Source organism: Stegostoma tigrinum, chromosome 3, assembly GCF_030684315.1.
Source record: "Stegostoma tigrinum isolate sSteTig4 chromosome 3, sSteTig4.hap1, whole genome shotgun sequence".
Classification (NCBI taxonomy): domain Eukaryota; kingdom Metazoa; phylum Chordata; class Chondrichthyes; order Orectolobiformes; family Stegostomatidae; genus Stegostoma; species Stegostoma tigrinum.
The window spans coordinates 98,793,873-98,819,151 of NC_081356.1; positions in this window are offsets into that span (position 1 = coordinate 98,793,873).

Sequence of the window (25,279 nt, forward strand, 5' to 3'; positions counted from 1 at the left end):
GGCCTGCTCTCATGATCTGTTCTTACACTTCCCACAAATGCAAAAGTCCGCATAAGGAGACCCATTCAATCTGACTGCCCAGCAGTGACCCAGCACCAGTATCTGAAAAAGCACCAGAATGCTTTACAAGCACACAATCCACCAATGTAGCCACATACACCTCAGAGGATCGTTACATACATTCTGAAAGAATGGTGCTGGGTAAAGAGCAAAGTGTAAGTGGGCAGCAGGAGGTGACAGAGGCATTGGCAGATATGCCCAGTTACCTTGGAGGACAATGTCCTGCTTAGCTGGGCACAGATGCAGAGCCTCAAGAGTCACTGGAAAGGACATTCTACCTCGAACAGCAGGAGACATGCTCTGCTGTTTTGGGGTTTCTGCTGTGCCTTTATAGCTCAGGCTTTGAATGAATGAACTCCTCCATTGAGGTACTGGTTATCTCATGGAGACCCATATGCACCCATCCAGAATTCATGCTGGAACTGGACACAGGAAAGTTGTCACTTTGTGCATGCTGGAAATGTCAATGGTGCTGGTGATGTGGAAATTGCTAGAGCTGATGGGAATTGAGAGCCCCAACAGGTGCTTCCTTCTAGCCATCTACAGTGCCCTCCAAGTCAATGTCACTCTAATAAAACACCATTATTATCCATGAGCTCCTGAGTTTTTCAGATTTGTCAGAACATTTGTGTAACAAGCCCAAGTGCTGGAGGGTGCACCTGTATGGATACAGGTATAGCAGTCTGCAGAGATGCATTGGACATCTGCATGATGAAAATGATTGTCACACATATCACATACAAGAATATATCCACCTCCTCTCAGGTTACAAGGGCAGAACTGATTGGCAATAGCTAAGGGAAGAGCAAACAGAATCTTGAGAAGAACCAAGTGTTGGGATGCCTTCTTGCTGTTACTGTGCACAATTTCCCTTGAGCACCGCTATGAATACTTCTCAAAAACCCTCTCAATGCTGTTCACCCTCCTCCAGCTCTCATTCACTGTTCATCCCATTCTCAACTGTCCCGCTCCCAGCACCACTACTGAGGTGGCTGATCGACACTTAACTTGTTTATGCATTTCAACTTATTTTAGTTGATCAGTGCAGAGGTCAAAACAAATATAATGCAATCATATTTATATTAATTATGAATAACAATATCATGACATCTCCGAAGTCAAAAACTAAATCACACTGTAAGTTGTTAAAATCTGTTCTTAAGTTTTGTTATGATATAAAGAGTTTAAAAGTGTATAAGGTAGATATGAGTGTGTAGTATAATCAGTAAGGGAGCCCTTGGATACAACTGTGATCTAGTGTAAACACATCTGCAGTAAAGATTCAAAGTTCAAGCAGCTTGAGATCAGAGTTGATGGGCAGGAGGTTGAATTATACAAATCAAAGGTGAATAATTCTTGATCAGAAAGAAGCTAAAGGCTTTTGGGAAGAGATGAGAGTATGGAATGGACTTGAGAGGTCAAATGGCCTACCCCTGGCCCTAACTCTTATGATTGTGGATTTCTTTCTTGCTTACATTAAAGTTAGAAACATTGAGTCATCAACTTGTTTGGAGAAATATCCCACCGCAAGGCCTAGCAAGATTTTTTAATTTTATCTTGCAAATATGCATCATCCATATAGCGTCACCCATATAGCATCCCTCATGTTCAATTCTAGCTCATCTTACCATTCACCACTCACAGAACAATGTGATACTCACCAAATATCCATTGAAAGACGAACAGTCCTTAAACTCATGTCGTCTTTGAGAAGCCACTGTGTACCAGACAAGCGTTGGCCAGACAATTGTTGGCCATCTGGCACTGTCCTTAACTTTAATAAGTATGCTGAGGTACCACCCTGAAGTAATAGCAATGGCTCCACGGAGCACCAACTCGCCACTTGCTTTCAGGATGACACTGTGTCTCTCCCAGTGCCATTTTATTTTGGTTGTTACCTGTCAACCAGCCAGCCCATATTACTGTCCAGCATGTTAAGATCAATCAGGCTGAAGCCAAGCTTTCTAGTTTGTCATGATATTGAGAAAAATATGGCTGATTAATTTTTGGCTTTCATCATCTGACTTTAATACCCAAGGCCCTGATTGACTAGGATGGTTTTAAAAAATAACACTGATTAAAAATGGGTACAGCAATCAAATTTGACCATAGGTTAGCCCAGCATAAATACCACCATTCACTTCAGATGTATGTGCTTTGAAATCAAAATGGTACTTTTAGCACTGAAGCACTGTTCTTAATGGCTTACAGTTTTCAAAATGGAATATAGTATCCACTTTTTTATTCATTCATAGGATGTGGGCATCACTGGCTAGGCAGCATTTATTGCTCACCCCAAATTGCCCAGAGAAGAGTTAAGAGTCAACCACATCTGCTGTGGTGGGATTTGAACCTGGGTCCCCAAAACATGCATGACTGTTACTTGAGAATAAGGTCGGGCAGGACAAATCCACAAAAAAATTAGAAAATGCAGACATTGCATGTTTAGACTCAAACTTAGGAAGGTTATGTTTCAGAAATAAGTAATAGCTTTTGAAACTTGTGTGATCTACTGTTTTGCAGGAAAACAAACGGATTTAAAAAGTGCATTTAGAGCCTTCAAGTTTCTTCTTACAATGATAGCATAGAACTCCTGCAGTGTGGAAAAAGGTTCTTTGGCCCAACAAGCCCACGCTGACCCTCAGAGCATCCCACTCAGATTGATCCCCCTTTAACCCCCAATCTAGGCATCCCGTGAACACTATGGGCAATTTAGCATGGCCAATCCACCTAATGTGCACATCTTTGGACTGTGAGAGGAAATTGGAGCACCTGGAGGATACCCATGCATACACAGGGAGAATGTGCAAACTTCACACAGTTGCCCAAGGGTGGAATTGTGAGGCAGCAGTGCTAACCACTGAGCTGCTGTGTCGCCCCCTATGAAATATGTTGTTTCGTTGCTTCAACTCATGTAACAGTGCAAATGACATAAATGATATACTATGATTGCATTAATTTGTGTTAACATGTGGCACATAGTGAGATGGTTATGCTAGTTGGAAGCTAATAATCACAGTGTCAGGGCATCACTGAAACAGTTTCTTATGGTAATATTCTTGGTCCAATTATCTTTGCTGTTTCATTACTAATCTTCTTTCCATTCCAAAGTCAGACATGATGCTGTTGACTAATGTTTATGAAGTCCATTTAGAATTTCTCAGATGAAACCTTTTTACCATAACAAGCTACAAGAGGAATGTGATGAAATATGTCCAATTTGTTTGCATGACTACAGCAGCAACAACACTCAAGGAAAATCATTCACTTAATCGTTACCTCACCAATTTATTTAACCATCCATTCATTTTACTATTAAGATGCTGTAACTGTGATGAGTACTATCATGAAGATAAATTGTAGATACTTGCTCAAGTTTCTTAACTAGCACCTCCCAAACCCACAACAGACTGCTATCTGGAAAGACAAAGATATCAGATACACAAGAAAACAATCTATTTAATGTTCCTCTCCAAATTACATACATATTATGACTTGGATAATATATTGCTGCAGCCTCCTTGGTGCTATGTTGAAATTAAGGACTTCCTTACCTAACTGAAAAGTGGGACAACACTCACCACAGAGACTTTGTGAGATTTCAAAGTACAAAAGACACAGGTTCGTTAAGACAACAAGCACAGAAGATGCTGAAGAAACTCAACAGGTCTCACAGCATCTTAATGAAAGAAACAATGTTAAAATTTTCAGTCCAGTATGACTTTTCTTAAAAACCACAAGGGACAAGAAACTGGTGCTTATACAGTTTTGTTAGGGGTGGAGGAGGAACAAGGGTTTGCTAAGTGTAGTAAACAGTAAGAAGGATATACATGGATGTAAATTATGGTGTACAAGAGAGAAATGGATCGTCCGTACTGTGAAGAGAGTAAACAAAACACAAAATGACACAGCCATATGGGAGACAGAGGGTGGGGGAATGAGAATTTAAGAAAGAAACAGAGGATGAACATCATGTAGTCAGACTCTGAAGATGTGAAGTTCAATATCGAGTCCCAGAAGCTGTAAAGTGCCGAACCAGCAAATGACATTTTCGTTCTTTGGATCACTCATTGGGCTTCATTGGAACATTCTTGAAGGTCAGGATCATCCCTGTGGACAGAGGGAGGTGTTCTGAAAATAGTCACACAGTTTGCATTTGGACTCGCTCGCATAAGGTGACAGCATTGTGAGCACTGAATGCAGCAAGTTAGGTTGAAAGAAGTACAAGTAAACCACTGCTTCACCTGGAAGATATGTTTGGGGCCTTATAGAATGAGGAAAGGGGAGGAGAATTTGTAAATGTTACATCTTTTGTAATTGCTTGGGAAGGTACCATAAGCGAAGTGTTAGGTGTGAGAGAGGAGTGGACCAGAGTATCATGGCCAGCACAATCCCTGTAAGAGGAATAAGTGCTTGGTGGTCACATCTTGCTAGATGTGGCAGAAATGGCAGAGAATAATCCTTTAAATACAGAGACAATGTAAACCATATCATTATCCCGGGAAGAGGTAAGCGTGCCAAAAAATTAAAATGGAAATCGTGTTGGAGAAAAGAGCAGAACTTTGTCAAGGTGACCATATCTGGAAGAGAAGTGGCAGTGAAGTAAAAACAAAAGACTAAGGATCCCTAATTTACCTGATCAAAACGTAGAAGACACTCAGCAGGTCTGGCAGTATCTATGTCGAGAGAAGAAGAGTTAACATTTCGAGTCCAATATGACTCTTCTTTAGAACTAAAAGAGGTTGGAAAATTGTGGTTTCTGTACTTTTAATAGAGATGGAAGAAGAGTGAGGGGAAATATTGGCCTACAGGCCCAGTGCAAAAGACAAAGAGATTGTTAATTACTGTTTAAAAGAAATAGCGATGTAAATTGGTAAAAACTAAAGTGTGAAATGGTAAAAGGCATTTAATTGATTACCTAAGGTAGGCAGTTGATAATCATAAGTGATCTGAGGTAGTTTATCATGAAGCAACTGTTTAAAAATGATGCATAAGCTAAAAAAAACAGGAAAAGGATGCTAAATAGCCTGAGAAGATAGAAACAATGTAAAACACGTAACAGGTGAGGGAAAGCCAGAATCTTACAAGTTCCAATGCTGAAAGTAGCAAAGCTAGAAAATTTCTGAACACATCTATCTCACAAAAGAGGCTTATGGACAATTTGTGGAAGAAGGTAGAGCTCAAAATAATTAACTCAGGATGCAATCCCCTTGGTCATAACATTAGCTATGAATTTACTATCCATTCCAAATGTCAACTCCCTAAAACAAACAAGTTTTACAATTGAATATGTAATTAATTTAAAGTAAGGTCATTAATTCCCAATCCATATTACAGCAAAAGAAATTTAATAACAACTTTGAAAATTTGTATACTTTTTCTTCATAACATTTACTAATATTTTAATGGCAGACTGGTTTCATAAATTTAAAATTAACAAAATAACTTGTTTGATGTATTCTCATCATTAATTTGCCTCGGCAGATAGTGCATAATAGAACGATGTAACATAAGAGACACAATTTTGCCCGTTGTGCCCATTATAAATATTATGGGCTGAATCTTCACTGGATTGGGATTCAGAGGCTAAGCGATGGAGTTGCAATTGGGAAACATGAAAGTTCAGGTTTTTTTTTGGAATTTTATACATGATGGGACTGTCTGCTAGAAAACAAATTGATAAACAGATTTGGCTTTCAATTAGAGATAACACAGTGTGGAGCTGGATGAACACAACAGGCCAGACAGCATCAGAGGAGCAGGAAAGTTGTCTTTTCGGATCGGGACCCTTCTTCCCAACCCGAAACATCAACTTTCCTGCCCCTCTGATGCTGCCTGGCCTAATGTATTCTGCCAGCTCCTTACTGTGATATCTCTGACTCCAGCATCGGCAATTCTTACTATCTCTTGGCTTTCAATTGCTGGAGTAGCACTTCAGAGGAGGCTGCAGCACATGCCACAAGCTGTTTACTGCTGACAGTAGGATTCCTGAACCCGCACTTGGGACATGGCCCTGAGGCAATGCTGTATGCATCTGACCCTCAACCCAGCACGGGACGTTGTATATGGGGATGGTGGGAGCTGGAGCTCAGGAGATGAAGTCACAGCACTTAGCTTCTCCTGAAGCTGATCTTGCTGCCCAAAGCTGGGAAACATAGCTGTGAAGGAGGGTAACTTGGATTTTAGAGGCAGTCAGCTTCATTGTACTATTTAATTGGTCAGCCCACCACCTCCCTGGCTGCTCACCTGCTCCCACTGTCCCTGCACTACCCCATTAAACCCAACAGTGCTTGGAGGCCAATTGTGGGAGAGATTAAGTGCTTTAATGTCTCACTTTTGTTTAATTCATTCATGTGACTTGGACATCGATGTCTGGGCCAGTGATTATTGCCTGTAAGAAGGTGGTGAGCTGCCTTAATGAACTGCTGCAGTCCATGTGCTGAAGATAGTCCCATAGTGCTTCTAGGGAGGGGATTCTAGTATTTTTCCCCAATAACATTGAATTCCAAGTCAGAATGGTGAATGGCTTAAGATCATAGGACCATAAAACAAGGAACAGGAGCAAGCCGTTCGATCCCTCAAGCCTGCTGTACTATTCAGGACTGAACTGACATTCCACATGTCCGCTTTGCTGCCCTTTCCCCATAACCTTTGATTCTCCTACAGATCAAGGAATTATCCACCTCAGCTTAAATATACTCAAAGACTCTGCTTCACAGCTCTCTGTGGCAAGGAATTCAAAGGATGCATAACTCTGTGAGAGAAGAAATTCCTCCCCATAACAGTGTTAAATTGACACCCTTGTCTTTCTAGATGCTAGTGGTTATGGGTTTGGAAGAGTCTAAGTATTTTTGGTCAATTTCTGCGGTGCATTTTGTAAATAAGTGGAGGAGGGAGTGAATACCTGTGGGTGTGGTGCTGATCATGTGAGGTGCTTTGTCCTGACGGGTGTCAAGCTTGTTTTTGGAGCTGCATTTAACAGGCAAGTGGAGATTATTCCATCACACTCCTGACTTGGCCTTGAGATAGTGGACATGCTCTACAGAGTCATTGCTGCAATATTCCTAGACATTGAACTGGCTTGATGCCAAAACATTTCTGTTTTGGGTGGCTAGCAGCCTCTGAGCTCAGGAATATGCAATTTATGTTGACAATTTTTCATTTCCTTTGTTTTTTTATATTACTTCATATTTTGTTTGGTCTGTACACTTCCTCATCCATCTTTCTAAGCCTGCTCTTCATCATAAATCCAGCAGGTTGGCATGTCGGACATCATGATAAATTAGGTTGCTCAACTTCACTAAGTTTTAGTACTTCTTTTACGCAACTTAACTTTCCCCATATTAAAATACATGACAAATTAAAGTGTTCCAATTTATGTAATTCAGAATGATTAGAAATTCAAATTTCTATAAGCATGCATGTGAAGTTTACACATTATGTATACATTGATTTATTGAACATTAAGTATGTGATTATGTCCCATAAACAGGACAAAGTGTATCTCTGCCCTGTTTTGAACCAGGGACTGATCTGTATCAGTATTCATCATTGCAGATAGGGAAGAAAGAACTTACATTTATGTAGCACCTTTCACAACTCAAGGATTTGTACAACCAATCAATTACTTTTGAAATGATATTGTTGGCAAATCAAGCAGCTATTTCTCACAGAGCAAACTTTCACAATGGGGCAAGTGACCAAATGGGCCGACTCTGGTAGATAAAAATTGAATAATAAATGTGGGGCTTGTTAGAGCAAATAAAAACCTTCCTGCTCTTCTCTAATTGGTACTATATAACTTTTTACAGCTGTATCGTACATTCTGGGCCTTGCATTAATATGTCATCTTAAGGGATGCCCAACTCAGATTACAGTGGTAATTTTTTGCCTGCATGGTATTGGTGATAGATGTCACCTTCTCAATTTTCAAATGAATCGTTTGCAATGAGTTATAAACCCTGCAGGTTCTGCAATATGTAAGGGGTCCATGCAGCCATATCACCATTCAGACATTAAAAATGAAGATGTATCTATATACATTTTAAAGTTGTGGAAAAGAATTATCCAAGAGACATATTCAACATGCTCAATAGTGTTCCTGCAATGCTTTTAGGGCATCTGCCATCAGATTTCAACATGCTCAATAGTTTCTACCTCGCAGACAACAAACTCAACTTCATTGAAGAGATGTTGAATTTTAGGGAGTATTTTCAAACCTAAAAACTGGCCTTTCATATAACTCCTGTTTTACAGGATTTGAAGCAGCTAAATAACTGTCAGAAGTTGAATTGTTACTTCAAACATTGTAATAAGGCCGAGTACTTGATTTTTACGTCCAATTTTAAATTCATCCTTGAGAAATTGGAAGGAAGTGAGGATTGTCAGATCCAGAAAATAAATGTCAATTACTGGCGATTAGACAACTCCCCAAACCATTCAGAACATTCCCCAGCCTCATCCATGGGATCTTTCAACTCAAAACTTCCAATTTACCCTAAAGACCAACAATTCCTCCGTCAGGGATCTGATCCTGTCATTCCCTACGCTCAGCTGATCTACATTCGCAGTGCCAGCTGACTTCCCATCCAAACCCCTCATCTTGAACTCAATCTCTTGTACCCTCATTAGGGCCTCTGATTCCCACCTACTGATGTTGGTAAACTCTGATGTCTAGGGCTTGAGGCTGCCAACTATTTTCCCAATCATTCCATCCATAGGAAATCTCACCCAGTCCCCAATTTTGGTTCTCAAACTTACCCAGTACCCCCTGCATGACGAGAATCCAAGTCCATCCATCAGGGTGACTTCTAGAAAGGAATTTATCAAGAACACCATTTACACCGGCATTCACTCATGGATTTAAAAGTCCACAGTCTGTATAGAAACCCCGAAATTTGAGTTTACAAACTAATTAGACTGATGGCAACACAAATCAGCTGCTTCCAGCTCCAGTGTTTAAAGGAAGCGTTGAAGATCAGCATCCAAATGCTGCACCATGGCTGTTAGATGTGTCCCTACACAACAAACAGTAGACCACAGATAGGAGGAAGATGCCTGACATATTGATCAAGCTGGTATGACTGAATGTTGTCAAGGAGGCTTTCAGGAGTACTGTGGTACCTCTATCCTAGATTTAGTCCTACAAGATGTTAATTGACCTAATTACAATTGATATGTTCATTTAAATATGCCTGCCTGAAATAAATGCAAAGAGGCTGCTATTCCATCACCAAGTTACGCTTTATTTACCTCAGCACAGTACATGGTCTCTGAACAGCCAGCTCAGAGCCAATCCCTAGAATGAGGAGACTCTCTGAATCTCCTGTTTATGTCTGTCAGCCAGGTTCCCTGGTTGGCACAAGTTAACAACCCAAATCAGGGGTATTCAATGGATCCACCTATTCCATCATTCCAATCACTACACTGCTCCATTTCTCTGCAGATACCAGCCTACACTGTATTTCAGTCCATTGTTGGGTATGGATGTAAGTGCCTCCAAGCTACCTGGAGACAGAATGAAACATGAACCAACCACATGACAAGCAAGATTCATCCATGTTAACTTAGTTTTGAAGACCACTGTATTTTGATGATTTCCTTAACTCCTCATGTTTTTCTATTTGCTTTCTAGATCTTAGTTGAGACCGCTTTTGTTTCTTCAATCCTAAGCTATTCATACGTGTTTTCTTAAGAGGGCTTGTATCCACTAGTGCTCAGAAGAATGAGAGATGATCCTTTTGGAACATATAAGATCCTAAGGGAATGCTGAAAGGATGTTTCCCCTTATGGAAGAGTCAGAACAATTTTAAAAATAAGGCATCACCCATTTAAGATGGGTTGTCAAGCTGTGCAATTCTCTTCCCTAGAGAGCAGTGAAGATAGAGTCTTTTGAATATTTTAAAGGGTGTGTTGGATAGAATAATGGCTGATGAGGGAGCCAAAGGTGACAGGATTAGAAAAGTATTTTGAGGTCAGAAATGGATCAGCCATGTTTTTACCAAGTAGCAGAGAAGGCTCAAAGAGGTGAATGGTCTACTTCCGGTCTGAATTCATATGTTTTTATGTGTTTTTTTTTGATTTGAGTGAATACTTCTCTGATTTTTTTAATTCTTGAACATGTCAAGTTTTCAATAGTCACATATCTTTTACGTTTTCTGATATTTCAGTTCCATCTTATTTTATTTCCTACATGGAGAGAATGAACTGAATTTATACCTGTGTTGGGATAAATAAGAATTTTTTTATACACTGTCTCTAAAACTTTGTTTCACCACATAAAATCTAATTGATTTCTATCGTGATGTGTCCAGTTGAAAAAAGTCTACTTTCTGACTGGGTAGAATTGGTGCTTGCCAGTGCTGAATCATATTCTTAATAAAATTGTATCACTCCCTCCTTTTATTTTTTGAGCCAAGTCCACAATGATTAACACACATTCCTGATATTTCTTCATTGACTTTAATTTTTAAGTCACCCATTACAATTACATCAGCTGATTTGACTTGATAATAACACTTCAAGATGTCATCACAAAATTCCTCTACTTCCAGCTCACTTTAATTTTGTGTAGGGCATAAATTTGCATGACAAGCAGATCAAAAGACTTTCCTTTGACCTTAATCATCATCACACCTTACATGATTGCTGCAATGCTATATTTGTGGAATGTTGCTGTGTAATTGCATAGAGGGGTATTGATGAAGACTGTAAGCTGATGAATGCTTTTTTTGTTTTACTCCTCTTTTTATTAAATTTCACAGTGCCAGTGCACGAGAGAATGTGTTCCATGTATCCAATTGGCATTTTCCGCTTTCATTCCAAGCTCACCCAGTCAAACTTAGGAATCCTGCCACCCTTGGATGAAAATCCAGCATGTCAGGCCCTTTTTCTTTTCCTTCACAGGGATGTAGAAATGCTGTGTCTCTACAATCCCCATCCAGGAGTGAAAATCCAAACCTATGTCTCCATTGCCTTCTGGACAGTGTCATGAGCATCTACTGTCTCATCTGGTGAGGATGTTGTGTTATAAATTTCCTCCTCATTTTCTTTGTACTCTGCCTCTATCTATAAAGTTAAGGTGCCGACATTTTCTTTAGTTTTATAAATGTGGACTCGCCAGGTCTTTGTGTTCCTGCAATGCTTTTAGGGCATCTGCCATCAGATTTCAGGTTATAATTACAAACATAATAGTATAAATTATAATAGAAAAATTATGCTTTTCCTAACTTTTCCTTCCAAAATGCATAATTTCTCAACTCTCATCAAATTTCGCTTATCATATATCCAGCCCAGGTTCTTAACATGAAGAAAGGATTTCAACTTAAGTACACAGGACACAATTTGAAAACTTACTCTCAACACCGAAATGGGAGATCTGTAAACAAAAGATTTTAAAAGACTTCAGAGAGTCATAGACAGGTTAATTGCATGCACAGACAGATGAAAGTTTCATTTCAAAATTGATAAGTATGGCATGATGCATTTTGAAAGAGATAGCAAGAAATGGGAGTGCACACTTAATGAAAAGGCATTGAAGACTTTGAAGAAAGTCTGTGATCCAGTACTTCAAATATATCACTCCCTGAAGGTAATAGTTCTGGTACCTAAACATAGGGGAAATGTTTTGAATTTTATAAAGAGCGTACAGTACAATTCTAAAGTCCAAACACTAAAATAGGATTTAAAAGTAGGTAATGATTCTTGAGTATTAAAATGGATAGGGTTGACATTTAAAATAACCATATGGATATAATCATTGCTTGAAGGAATTTGACAAAATGTATTTTTTTTCACTTTTTCTTTATTTGTTGAAAACAAATTTAGAAGGAATATGCCTGAATTGCATCTATGTAATAGCTACTTTTAGGAATTAACTGCACTAAGCGGTCATTGTTGTAAAACAATTTATACAAAAAAAGTAGCTGGCAGATAAATTACAACTCAGTCCATGTATTCTTTAGCATGATACAAAGGAAGTTACAGTACAATGCTCCAAGGTAGAAATTAGTACTTGATTCAAATTCAGCTGGACAAACAATAGTTTATCACAAATATGATGTTTCTTGCATTGACCCAAATTCTTCTACACAATGGGTCTTTATTTTCTCTATTTTCACAGACACCTTTAAATACTTTTCATTATGTTACACACAGGCAAAAAAGTAGTGAACAAACAAGAAGATTATTAACTATTACAATTAAAACAACTTAAAAGAAAATGTTCTTGAGCTGTACGTGTTGTTACTAATATCAACATTCATTGATCATCCCTAACTGAATAAAAATATTCAGCCTTTTACATAATCATTGACATACCAGCACTGCCATTTTCATTTTGGAGAGGTTTTATCCAGTAACTGTTAGGGTTAAGTTGAAAGGTCTTTTGCAACTTCTTTGCCCATTTGTTTCAAAAATCTTTATAATGTCTTCTGCACTCATTCCCTTCCAGACCTATATGACAGTTTACTTTCAGAAAACCCTGGTAAATAAAAATAAATAAAAACTATGAACATCGGACTAAACAGGGAAAATTGAAAAGAAAAGCTTGGCAGTACTGAATCAGGAATTTGTTTACGTCCTAAATGTAAGCGTGTGTAAGTTGAGTTGAGTGTTTATGTTTTGGTGTACATGACATATTCATTAGACAACGATGAATGGCTGCGCCTGGAAAAAATATTTCTCCCCTAGGAATCTGGTGACAGCATCAAGTAGTTTCAGGTCACGTATGGCACCAGTCAAATGCAAAATACAACTCTCCTAAACAAACTGGCAGTGCGTCTCTGAAACTTCTAATTTAGGGACTGGCTAAATTATTTTACATGTAAGCACAGAACTCAGACAAACAAAGTAGATTGCATGGTCCGATTGTACTGCTCGGTCTCCAGTTTCAAATGAACTCATTTTAAACTAAACACAACGAATATGTGAAGTTTGATGTTTGACCAGATGTATTGTTATGATGCATGAACTATTGTTTGAATCTAGATCCAGTTGAATATTGGGTTGGATAATCATTTATTTCTGCTGGTTGGAGCTGTAGTGTCATACCTTCATGTCAATAATGGGAGAAGGTTCCATATTGTGGTGAGAAGGTAGTATTGTAGTAATGTCACTGTGTTGACATTGCCTTACATCTCATTATTAAATCTGAAATTATAAAGCTAGTCCAGTCATGGTAACCAGTCATGTACCATTTGTCATACCTTCCATATCTGTAACGTTTCACACCCATTTTCTTGAGTTCAAATCAATTACACACGCACGTCCACAGACAGGCCACCACTGGACAGCTGGAAATTCCAAAGCTGCATTTGGTACAACACTGAAAGTAAATGAGTTACAGTTTGGATGAGCTTGCCTATATAATTCATGAGCTTGGGACATCCCAATCCACTTTACAGTTAATCGATTATTTTTCCAGTGGCAGCCATGTTGTATGATCTAATTGAGCTGTATAAGACGAATCAAGTAGTTATATGTAGTTAAACTGTTTCCAGAAGGAGTCCAGAGGAAGGAGACGCAAACGCAAGGTTTGAACCAGCCCATTTAAGTTAGAAAGATACACTTTAATAAAGGGGAGTTCAAGTTGTCTTCTTTCAAATTCATTTAACGCTTAATTGCGTGAGCATGTTCTGCAAGGCAAACATTTCTTGCTCGTCCCTAATCGTGCCCAATTGTAACAGCTTGTTAGGTCGTTTCTGAGGATATTTTTAATGCTGTGGCTGTAGAACCACAAGTATGCCAAACCAGGTAAGGAAATCAGAAAGGTGTGGTGAGCTAGGTGAGTTTGATTTATAAATATCAAAGGCAACTGTCCTGGTTACCATGACTGGACTAGCTTTATAATTTCAGATTTAATAATGAAATGTAAGGCAATGTCAACACAGTGACATTACTACAATACTACCTTCTCACCACAATATGGAACCTTCTCCCATTATTGACATCGGGTTAATTGAATGCTTCAGCATAAGGGGCTGAATGGCCTACTCTTGCATCTGTGCCTCTATCGTGGAGAGGTAAGGTAACTAATTTTTACAAAAAAGGTGCCATGAGCAACAGTAAAATTAATCATCTACATCACACAACAATATGATTGCCTATAATCAGCCTCTAATATCTGGGGAAAGAATTTTTAAAAGGCTCAAAGTGAAAATCTTTAATTGTAAAGCCTTGTTTCCTTTAATCACCAGTTGTTGAGGGGCAATAAGTCAATCTTGCTGCTCAGGTTCTTCCTGTGTGGCAGGGAGAGGACTCAGAAATCAAATGGTGGTTCTGTACTTTCATGAGCAGGCATTTCGCTCTGCGTTTTTCTCCTGCACTGCTGCTTCTACTTTGAAATACTGCAGCTATGCCAGACAAATTTTTCCACAACAATCTTAGCATCTTGCCTCAAGTAGGGCAGGATTGGGAAGTGGGGAAGTTAGAAAATCAGATGGGAGGGAAGGATGTATCAGTCACCTCCAATGGTATTTACCAATTATTGGCCAATTAAGGGCTTGGTCTGACCACCAATGGAATTTTTCCAGTGGCAGAGAAGTCCCTTGGCACCTGGGGAAGTTGCTCAGTGAAACCTAGTGGTCTCTCTGCACGAGGCAAACTAAGTGAGTGACAGACTGGAATGAAATTCAAATGCTTCACTGCTCCATAAAAATACTCAACAGAAAATCTTCACTGATAGACAGTTAGAACTTTGGCCTTCTACAGTAGCACTCCACTCGTCACTTACAAGATCAGGTCAGAGGCTAAGAATCCTGCAGAGAATAGCTCACCTCCTGTCTTCCAATTTCTGTTCACCATATAAAAGGCACAAGTCACACTTTTGATGCAGTGTCTGTTGGCAAATGCAACTCCAGTCCTGTCTGTTTGCTACAAAGTGTTACTCAGTGGGTTACTGTTTGTTTCAAAGTTCAGGCCTGCCTACTCAAATTAATACCAGATTATAGACAATGAAATGAGTCTTACTTTTATTTTGGCTAAGCGCAAGTTAAGACTGTAAGTCCAGAAGAAATATGAACAAGAGTAGGCTGTTCAGCCCTTGAACTGCTCTGCCATTCAATAGAATCATGGCTGATCCAACATTCCTCACTGTGTCCAGTTTTTAGAAGGTTTGACTCCATGAGGGCTAACTGGTTTTCTCACTGTGTCTTACCAAACTTGCCTTATTCCCTTAAAATCTGCCTTTCTCACATTCCAGGAGGTAAAAAGCCCACAGGAGGACAGAAAGATTCAAACGAGTGATGAGCTGCCCTTTATGTGGAGGGTATCCTAACTCTGACTCTCTCAAGTGGCTGACTGACCATGTGCAAGCCCCTGGACAGGTATTAGAGACTGACTTACTGAGCACAGACACCTTGAAAAAGGGCCATGTCCCCTCACTTGACTGAGGACTGTTGACAACCATGACAAGGTGTCTGGTTTTGTGCCTGTGTGAAATGGTACAGCCAAATAGCAGTACTGTGAGCCTGTTACCTATGATAGAGGGGGAAACGTGCAAAAAGACAGGGCAGGCAATGCAAGACGGGAGCACTGTGATCAGCCAGGTAGGGTCAGAGTGAGTGAGCTCTATTGGAGCAAGGGACTAGGCTGGAGATGCAGTCTCATCAAATGCATGAGCTGTGTAAGTATCTCTGAGTACACAATGTCATTGCGGCAGATTTACAATGATAATTACTGCCTGAGGCGCAGCTTTGAAGTACAATATTACTAAATGAATACCTCACTGTGTTTACAAGTCTCAAAATCGAAAACTGCTTTTTGCACTTCTGTCAGCGAATGAATTAAATGATGGTTAACAATTTGTCAGCAGAAACTGGATGATAAAAATCCTTTGCTTAACTACTCATCAACTCTATTCCCATTGGGCAGATATTTCTATTAAACATTGAAATGTACATTTATTGGAAAAAGCTGAATTAAATTAATGATTGTTATAAGTATGGCTGTTTACTTTTATATTGTTAAATGGACTTCCAATAAGTAAAGGCAGTGAAAAATAATCTTTGCTCATTGACTCCAATACTATGGCAGTTTCGAATGCATTTATTTCGAGGTGATTAAGCAAGAACTGGTCAAGAAACAATGGAAACTCCGTGTCATATTATGATGATTATTTGATGCTGTTCTAGAGTGGAAGAATGCCAATAGGAGCGTTTTTTCTTTGTTTTCCCTGAAGTTGAGTAGTAGGTCCATAAACACTCAAACAAAACATTGCTTATCATGTTATTAGGACATATTCTTGCTTATCCAAATAATTATCTGTAACTTACTGTGTAGTTCCTTTAAAACAATGCTGACATGGTGGCAAGAATCATTTCAAAGATACTTTAAAAGATAAAAGCCAGAAAATGGAGCAGTGACAGAACCAGCAAACCAGCTTTTATACTTAAAAATCACGTCCTTTTATCACTTACATTTTAACAAATATTAAGATAACACTGAGAATACCACTGGAGGTTTTTGTGTAATGTCGATTTGTTACACAGAAATATTCTTAAAGGTAGGTTTAGTAATTGACAATACATGGATCAGATTCATGGTTTTTGGAAATTAACCAGATTTCAGATGAGACTAGGATATCAAAATAATACACAGTTAAGACAGGTAATGAGCTTAATGGCTGCTACAAGCTAAAATGAAAGTAAGGTCCGGAGGAAAAAGGGTTCACATGACTACTGCAATCCAACTAGTATGCAAAATTCTCCAAACAAAATGCTTTTCATAAAGAAAAGCAAAACTAAAACAAACTGCGTGCACTATCATTTATTACCATTGAGTAACAATTTTCCCAAATTACCCAGTACTCATAATCAACAAAGGGAATAATCATTCACTTACAGTTCTAATCAATTGCACTTTCACTAGTATGTGCACATGCACTAGATATGTAGATTATCATTGGCATTTTGTCTGGTATCTGCTTCCTCCAAGGATGATGTTCCTTCTCTGGGTATGTCATTCGCATGATGAGAGCTGTTACCATGATAACTGTTGTTATTGATCCATTTCTGTTGATTGGGGAATGGTAGACTTCTAAGACTGCTGGTTGTTCTGTACTCTGTGCATCCAGCTCTAGGAAGAACCAAATCATTTGTGGAGAAGTTAAAGAAGAAGCAAAGTTGTCTACTTGGTAAATAGAACCTGTCATGGAAATGCAGCAATTCTGGAGGAAGAAGATCCTTGGAGGCCATGGAAACTTCAGGCAGTGTGGAATGGGGCCACATCTTCACGAGCAGAAGCCAACCATCTGCAACAAATCTTTCAAATCATGTGTGGAGAACTGCAACATCACTTTGGAGAAAAATTTAAATCCTCAGAGTTGGTTCACCAAGCAAAAGTACCACATATTCAAGTAGCTACTAAAGGTATTTCAAAATAAAGAGATACTTTGGTCCAAAGTGGGTCATCTTAATATTCAATGTGCAAAATTTTAATCTGCATAACTTTGCACAGTCAGAAAGGAGTGATCCCATCCTGAGTGAGACACAGCCCAAATATATACTTCTGGAAATTTGGAGGTACCCTGGGGGTTCAGTGAGGGAAAGAGGTGCTTCTTGCTGCTTTAGGTTTGGCCCACAGTTTGTAAAGTGTTATTTTAAACAGGATAAATTGAAACCCAGGATCGAGGCCCAGCACAAAAGAGAGTCAATACAGATAAGCCATAAATTCATTGGCAGGGTTAGCTGCGATTCTGGCTGTATTATAAATTACTTTTAGATTGAAGGTAAATTGGGGAAATATTTATAGGTTACCTGTTAAAGACCAGTAGGAAATTTTTAAAAGTCAAATTAAAAACTAAGTAAATAAGATAGAAATGCAGGGCTAGGTGATGTGTTGTACCTGCAGGATGTGGGAGCTGGTGGACCCCATTGTGGCTCATAGTGGCCATATCTAAAGCAAGTGCTGCTTGCTTTCAGAACTCTGGCTCAGAGTCTGAGCTTCAAACACTGTGACGCATCAGGGAAGGGGAGTATTACCTGTGTTTCAACAGCCAGTCACACTCCTTACAAACTTGGTTGACATGGACAAGTTGGACCAAAGGGTCTGTTTCCATGCTGCATGACTTAATGAATCTTTGATTCAAAAGCCATCTCACATTTAGTCAGAGGTCATGCACAGGAGGGTGTGTCCATAAGTGATCAAGATAGAAGGATCCAGGAGGTAGTGCTGAAGGATCCTCAGTCCTTGAGCTTGTCTAACAGGTTTGAGGTTCTTGCTCCCTGTATGGATGACAGCAGGGAGCTGTAGGGCAGGTGAGCAAATGGACCATAACCCTGTTGTACAAGGAGCAATACAAGAGTGGGGAGAAAATAGGAATGTAGCTGTAACTGAAAACTAAATAGCGTATGGGTGGAGGAGATTTCGGTTGTAAAGAAATTAATGGAAAAAAGTTAAAGGGAGAAAGTGCTCAGTAGAGATTGTTAATGTTTCCAGAACAAGTAATTGAACCGAGAGTATGGAAAGGGTCAGAAATCTAACTTCAGGCACAGCGAACAAACGGACAACTACAAGAAAGGGGGCAGTTTATGCATGATCGACGGTAGTGTACTTAAATGTGCTGTGTATAAGTAACAAAGTAAATGAGGTTGTAGTGTAGTTTGGAACTGACAGGCATGATGTTGTACATATCACAGAAATGTGGCTGCAAAGGATCAGGGCTGTGAACTAAATATCCAAGGATATGTGTCTATTGAAAGGGCAGGCAGATGGGCAGCGGGGGCAGAGTTAGTTTGTTTGTAAGAAATGAAATTAAATCAATAGCAAGAAGTGCTATAAAATCAGAAAGCATGGAATCTATGTGGATAGAGTTGAGAAACCACGAAATAAAACAAAGATCCTGATGAAAGTTATGTACAGGCCTCTGAGCCATTGTCAGGATGTGGGCCAGAAAGTAAATCAGGGCATAGAAAGAGCATGTAAGAAAGGCACTTTCACAATAATCATGGGGACTTAAATGTGCAGGTAGTCTGGAAATCAGGTTGATAGTTGACCTCAAGAAAAGGGATTTATGGAATGCCTATGAAATGTTTTTTAGAGCAGCTCGTGGTGCAGCCCGCTAAGGAACAGGCAATTCCAGATTTAGTGATGTGTATTGAGGCAGACAGGGAGCTTCAAGTGAATGAACCCTTAGGGATGCAGTGAACATAATATGATAGAATTGACCTTGCAGTTTGAGAGGGAGAAGCTGGAATCAGACAAATTGGTATTACAACTGAGCAAAGGGAATTAAAAATACATGAGGGAGGAGCTGGCCAGAGTTTATTGGAAGGGGAGCCTAGCAGGGAAGATGGTGGAGCAGCAACATCAAGAGTTTCTGGGGGTAATTAAGGAGGTAGAAATTCATCTCAAGGAGAAAGACGCATACTTAGGGGAGAATGAGGCAACTATGTCTGAGGGAATGAGGGAAGTCAAAAATTGCATAAAGGCAAAAGAAAAAGCATACAATTTGTGAGAATTAGTAAGAAGCCAGAGGATTGGGAAGCCTTTAAAAACCAGCACAGGAAAATTGAGAAAGCAAGAAGAGTGAGAAGATGATTGCAAGGGTTTTTTCTAGTACATGTTCCACATCCCTAACTGTCCTTGAGAATATAATGGTAAGCTGCTTTCTTGAACCATTGCAATCCATTTGATGTAGGTACCTCCACAGTGATATTGAGGGCAGATTTTGTCTGAATGATACTGAAAGAACAGTGGCATATTTGCAACTCAAAACATTGAATGGTTTGAAAGTGAAAGTGCAAATGGTCGTGTTCCTACTTATCTGCCCCCTTGCCCTTCTAGTCAGCAGAGGTTGTGAGTTTTGAAGGTGTGATCTAAGGAGCCTTGGTGAATTTCAGGATTGTGGGACTTTGCGCAAAATACATGCACATTTATTAAATGGGCAGATTGTCAGTAAACAATTGCAAATATATGTTTTCAGATGGCTGTGGGTGTGTGATAGTTGTATATTTGTGAAAGCCAAAAGGAGATTAATTCAGCATTTGTCCCTCATTGCCTATGACTATAATAATGCATAATTTAATTATTTTGGCTGCACTAATAAGAATGCTGAGTGTAACTATTGGCTGGAATATAATTTAGATTATGAATTTAATTCCAAACTGTGTCACAAGCTGTCAAACATAAACCAGATGTTGTCACATTCGACTCTGAGTACCATTGGCAGCTTGTGGATTGGAATGTTTGCTGCCACCAATCTTCCATTCTCATCTTTTAAATAAACAGAAAATGATTTACACATTCTTTGGTAGAGAGTTAACAAAAAAAATCAAAAGATCAATGTTAAGAAATAAACTTATCAAAGCTAAATTAAAATGTCATCACTAGGAATGACAAGGTTACCCAGTTCCCATGGGATCAACTGGTTCCTAAAGGCCTATTTCCTACTCTTTTAAAAGAAAACATTACTCAAGTTAAACAACTCCTTTTTTAAAATCAAAAACAGTTAAACAGTCAACAGAAACTAACAAACTAGAATGGAAAATTATTAAATATCAAATCAAAATAATATTGTCTGGGTGATGATGGACCCCAGCCTCTGCAGTGCTTATTGGTCAGTAAAAGTCTCTATTGCCCCAATGTGTACTATATCTTCTCTCTCGATGGAAATCTGAGCACGGACCTAGCAGTGAAATTGGGACAAAAAAAATCAGGTACAGAAAGCTCTTCCATGGACAACTGCCTGGACTGTCACTGGCCTCTTTGGCCAGCCCCAGGAACAGCAGTCCTCTATTCTACTCGTTATAACTGAAATTAAAGCTCCCTCAGCACTGTTTCTGTCAAACATTCCCAGGACATTGATGGCATAGAGTTAGATGCAGAGTAAATCTGCTTCTGTATTGTACCCCGCAATCTAACACTCCCAGGACAGGCACAGCACAGGGTTAGAAATTGAGTAAAACATCTTCCACTCCTCTCAACTGAGCATAAAGCTCCCTAAATAGCACCTGATGGCACACAGTAACAAACTACAAATTGTGGGTAAAGGAAACTTACATAAAGAAACAGAATCTTGATAAATTAAAATAACTTCACCCAAAATGATGAGGTATGCCATTTCCTGAGGTGCCCACCATTTCTAAAGGCCTTTATTGTACCAGTCAACACCACATGCTCCCTCTCTATGGACATTTGAGCACGAACCCAGCTGTGAAAGAGGGACAAACAGCAAGGCACAACAACCCACTCCATGGCCCACTGCCTGGGCTTGATACTGGCGACCTTGGCAGGTCCAGGACCAAGTGTACTCTCTTCTCCCCTTTTACCAAACAAAATTAGATAAAACAGTCTCTGATTGGGCACTGTAGTAAAAAAAAAGGGAAATAGATGTTTTATGGAAACTTACAAATAGAACGGAAAATTATAAAAATCAAAATAATATTTTCCAGGGTGATGATGCACCCCAGCTCCTGAGATGCCCATCGATCTCTAAATGCTTCTATTGTACCAGTGAACACCTCATGATTCCTCTCCATGGAGACCCGATTGTGAACATAACTGCAAAGAAGGCAGATAGTCAGGTGCAACAACCTGGACCTCTTACTCTCCACTTTGTCCAGGCCTCTTTTTTACCGTGAGCCTATGGGCTTGTTGAATTGTCAGTGCAGGAGGATAAATCATGAGAGATAATTAACACGATATAGGTTCTTAAATTATAAGAATAGGTACAGTTAACATAATTACAACTATTAGGAGGCAGGGATGTCACATCTAAGTTCACTAGGTCTTGAAACAAGACTGTCCAATTCTCCACTCAAAATATATCATTGGAGTGGGAGAAGCTAATGAAATTTAACATTCTTTCAGAATCGCTGCCTCATACAACAGATGCCAGAAATGGAAATCAAACAACCATCCATTTAATGGTTGTTCGTGAACATTGGGTCCCCTAGCTATCTTCTAAGCTCAGGAATCACATGGAGCAAATGATGCTGAGCCAAATAACGTGTTGCATAAAATTAGAGTTGGAAGGCAAAATGAGATAGTGAATTCCTAATCGTAACCCATTTAGTGGGAGACTGTTTTACAATTTTATTGAATAATAGCCAGTATTGAGAAGATACTTCCATGCTTAATGTGAAAACGATGTATAAAGTTCTGTTCAATTAGTTTAGAACTAAACTTACAGAGGTTAAATGTCAAAGCATTTAACCACACAATGGCCTAACTCTGAACTGTATAGAATGCAAAGGGAATTATGGAAAGTTAGGAATCAGGCATGCCAGTTTTTTCCATCTGGACTTGATTCCAAACTCAAAGCACTTTACTCTCGATTCCACATATCCTGTGAATTCTGATTTTACCTTTAAGTATTGGCAAAGCTAACTTTGCACAGGCACAGATATTGACAGTTGTGCAGTTAAAGCCGGTGACAGTTGAGTTTGCAGTGATCATCGTAGTCTCTTGTGATGTTTCTTAATAGTCCTTTGCAGTAACCTTTTGAGTTATGACCCTTTTTTCTCTCAACGTATCAATGTCCTTTTAATCTTAGAGTGAATATTTAAAATTATTAAAGCAATAAGTCGTACTTGCCTGTATGCCTATAGGATATTTTTACTCATAACAGAAAAACATTTCAGCCTCTCATGTGACATTGCTCTATCAGTGATCTTACTGCAAATGGTAACCCATTGTAAATTCAGGAGTAAACATTAAGAGGCACTGGAGAAACTCAAAAAATCTGAAAGTATCGGTGAAGTGAGAAACAGAGTTAATATGTCATGTTGAATACGACTTTTCTTCGGAGCTCCGCTAAGCGCAGTCTGAAAATTCCATCCCCAGACTCAATTATTTATCATCAGTTTGTCCTCTTACTTATTAACGTTGTCATAAGATGCTTATGTTTTTACTGTCTGTTTATTTCAAAGCAAAATGGCACAATGAAAATGAACTGGGTAACCTCCTGCACATTTGCCCAGTGACGTAATCTGGTTCCCTGGTGAGAGGACCCAGGTTAAGTGTAATTGAAATACACATGCCAGGTTTAACACCTGAAGCCATAGGACGAAGCAGCCTTTTTTTTATATAAGTACACTTACAGTCTCTTGTGAATGACATTTACCACTGCAGACTGATAATAGTCTCTCTTTGATTCAGAAATAATCACAGGCACCATTAAAAGTGGCAAACTTTAGACTACAAAGGGCAAAGATACTGTAAGATCTGCTAGGCTGCGCAGGGACACTGAAATGATTTCTTTTCACCTCTTTTATGTAATGATGCCTTTCTAGGGAGATGTGGCATAGTGTGGGGGGGTGTGGTGCAAAGTCTCAGAATTCTTGCAGCACTTATAATCTCTTTGTGCACGGCTGGTGCATGCATTCACTGGAATAACGTTGCAGCTCAGTGGTGACATGGTGGCTCAGTGATTAGCATAACTACCCCCCCAGTGCCAGGGACCTGGGTTTAACTCTATCTACAGGTGACTGTCTATGTGGAGTTTGCGTATTCTCCCAGTGACTGTGTGGGTCCCCTCTGTGTGCTCTGGTTTCCTCCCACAGTCCAAAGATATGTAGGATAGGTGGATTGGCCATGCTAAACTGTCCATAGTGCTCAGGGATGTGTAGATGAGGTGGGTTATAGGGGTCAGGGTGGAATGCTCTGAAGGTCAGTGTGGACTTGTTGGGCTGAAGTATCTGTTTTCACACTGTAGCAATTCTATGAAAAACAAAATTCAATGTCAAAGCAACACATTAAGATCTTCTTTGCCGGAGTGCTGCATGTCTCATGTTAATCCATCATTTGTGAATGATGTGACTGCTCAATGCTTACGTTACTAAGGACCTGTGCTCTTTCTAATGTTCCTCACAGACGGTCATTGCAAATGTGGCTGATGGATCCACCCACAACAGGGGTTAATGTTCCTTGAAAATATCACTGAAGCATGTCCTCTGTCCACCTGGGGTTCGTTTGCTGTTTCCTACCATCTGCCTGAAATGTAACAGAGCCTGTTGTAGCTGCATCAGTCTGTACAGTCGCCTATGGACTCACCCACAGTATGGAACAGAGTCATCTTCATCTGTGAGGGACCACAAATGATGAAGATAACATCACTGTTGCCAGGTACAACAGAGGTATAGAGAAGTGAAAGGAGAATGGATGCGCCTGCAAGCCCAGGGCCAACGGCACCTCCAGCAGCTGCCTCGGTCTCCTTACGAAGAAGTTCTAGCTGAATGGTCTCTCAGAAAACTCAGGAGGCTCAGGAGGCCCAGGGTCTATTGTACATGATGCTATTTCCTCCAGATTAGCAAGGCATCGTGTCAGCGCATGCTTTGAATTTCCCAGGAAACTATCACAGAACTATGCCGGCTGCTGGAGTGGGACTTGCTGTTGAAGGTGGTGAATGAGTATCCTATCCTCGTGTCCGTCAAGCTGCCACTTTTGTTTGACAAACTGACCTTACTCTCATGGTCGACCAATTGAGAAATATTGGATGTAACCTTTTGGGGGCCTACATGGCATTGGATACAGCAAGAAATTTTGGAGTATCACATGAGATGTTGCATGAGGCTTTTCTCAACATCAAGATCAGCAGGTTACATTTTCCAACAAAGTCCTAGACATTATAATTATATTCTCACTGTGAAAGGAGTGAAAGTCCTAAATAACGGGGATTATTTCTCATTATCTACCTCACTGTTACTTAGTCCTACCTCACTAATATGCATTCTCCTAATCTACCACTTGCTCAGTGACAGGATCTAGATGCTTCTGATAGGAAAGATAGGGCAGATACCCGGTCACCCAGTTTACCGATTGCTCCTCTGGATCTTCATGTTTAATATCCATCACCAGCAACTCAGGAACATGCCATGGCTAGCAACTGCACATGTTCCACATTCACAGACAGTGGCATCCAACATATACCGACTTTATGACTTCCTTATGACTTATCTTCAATCCACTTATCATGTGTCTCTATACTTCAATGCTGCAGGTTAGGATGCAGCGACATCAGTCTTAGGGATGTTGCTGCAGTGATACTGTGCATGCTTGGACAGGCACTCAGCTCACAGGCTGGACCAGGTTGCATCTCAGGGATAATCACTGTATTAATGCTCATTCACTTTGAGCTTAAAGTATCCCTGCCATACTTTGCCTTTCTGTGTTTTGTCTCCTCAACCAGAACTAACAGGATCATAGTATTTCTGTCTTGCCTTGTCTTTTAGCACTGATACAAAGCTAAGAGGCTTCTCATACTGATCAGCAGTTATTGGTG